At 47.8% G+C, this 1,643-nt stretch overlaps 1 protein-coding gene across 1 annotated transcript in view; it reads right to left on the minus strand.

Moving 5' to 3' along the window:
* Positions 1-528, minus strand: part of bcar1 (BCAR1 scaffold protein, Cas family member) — a gene marked incomplete at its 3' end in the record, with an annotated part of 16,381 nt that extends 15,853 nt beyond the window's left edge. Inside the window, 1 exon segment of the mRNA XM_030365838.1 lies at positions 1-528. This exon segment is cut by the window's left edge and continues 246 nt beyond it.
* Positions 529-1,643: the final 1,115 nt, after the last annotated feature.

The raw sequence follows: 1,643 nt of genomic DNA on the forward strand, positions 1-1,643 counted from the left end.
AGTTCCTCAAATGGAGAAGAGTGCCAGGATTACTGCCAAAGCATGAGAGACAAAAACTACCACCGGCTTACTTTCCAGCCCCTTTCACTCCCTGTCTGTCTGTCTCTCTCTCTCTCTCTCTCTCTCTCTCACCGGTCCCTTTGCGGTACTTTCTGGTGAACCTCTCTTGCTGCTGTCACAGTCGAGTCCTTCCTTCCAGATTCCTTGGCCGGCCTCCACCTATCCGCTCTCCTCTCTCTCTCTCTCTCTCTCTCTCTCTCTCTCTCTCCGCGTCTTGTTCTGTCCTGTATCCAGTCGTCGGGGGCCGATCCTAACACATTGTGTCTCCTCTGTGATCTCACACAGCAAGAATGAGACCACTGCCTCCGTGAACTAAACTCCTGTTCTCTCTCGCTCGCTCCCTCTCTCTCTGTCTCTCTCTCTCTCTCTGTGTTCGCCCCGTTAGTTCTCTCTCCCCCCTCCCTCTCTCCTGCTCTGTGCCTGAGGAAAAAGAGGGAAGAATGTGGCCGAGGAAACCTGACACCATCGGTTCCTGCACAGCACCCTCCCCCTCCTCCCCCCCCCCCCCCCCCCCCCCCACCCACTTCCCCTCCCCTCGCATTCCCCATCCCAGGCAGGACATTGGTACAGGGACCTCTTCTTATGCAAATAGGCCATGCCCACTTTGTGTGAGTCCCTCTCGTCCATTCTCGTCCATTCTCTCTCTCTCTCTCTCTCTCTCTCTCTCTCTCTCTCTCTCTCTCTCTCTCTCTCTCTCTCTCTCTCTCTCTCTCTCTCTCTCTCTCTCTCTCTCTCTCTCTCTCTCTCTCTCTCTCTCTCTCTCTCTCTCTCTCTCTCTCTCTCTCTCCCCCTGGCTGTGAGATATGGTCAGTGTCTCAGAAATTGCTAAAGCAACAGGCAGATCACACAGAAGCGCGCTCGCTAACCCGCACGCACGCACACACACGCACACACATTTTTGCAGACAGAAACAGTAATCATGAGAGTAATCCTAGCCTCCAGTCTTCTCATTGTCTCTAAGCCTTCCACAGCCAACATTATTTATAATTTACATTTCTTGATAACTTAACTAAAAAAAAAGTGGGATAATATTTTCTAATTCTTTATGTAATTTATGCGCCAATTTACTTGCCAATAAAATGAACTTTGATTATATACCCAAGTGCTTATTTAATATTGAACCAGTTCTACAGGTTAAGGGTTCAAAATATGCACACGATCAACATCCTCGTTGCTTATCTCACTTAATATTCTCCCTCTTTGTCTCTCCCCTTTTCAATTAAATCTGTCCTCGCTCCAATACTCACTCGCTCAACAGCTTATTTCCAACCCCTATACACACATAGTAGATGCAGGCATCCAGGCACACACACACGCAAATACACACAGAAACACACACACAAAGAAAACACACACAAATACACAAACACACACAACCCGCGAGAACCATGCACACAAACACCTACATGTTTTCAGACACATATGCTTCAGCGGGAAGTATTGACGAAATATGATATAGAACATCAGGCACTTCAACAGGTCCAGATTAATGAGGCTCGATTATAGAGGTGTAAGCACAGAATCGATAAAGGACTCCCTATGTCCCAGTATAAATATCACACCAACAGAGATACTGAACATGA

This window comes from Gadus morhua, chromosome 9, assembly GCF_902167405.1.
Source record: "Gadus morhua chromosome 9, gadMor3.0, whole genome shotgun sequence".
NCBI lineage: Eukaryota > Metazoa > Chordata > Actinopteri > Gadiformes > Gadidae > Gadus > Gadus morhua.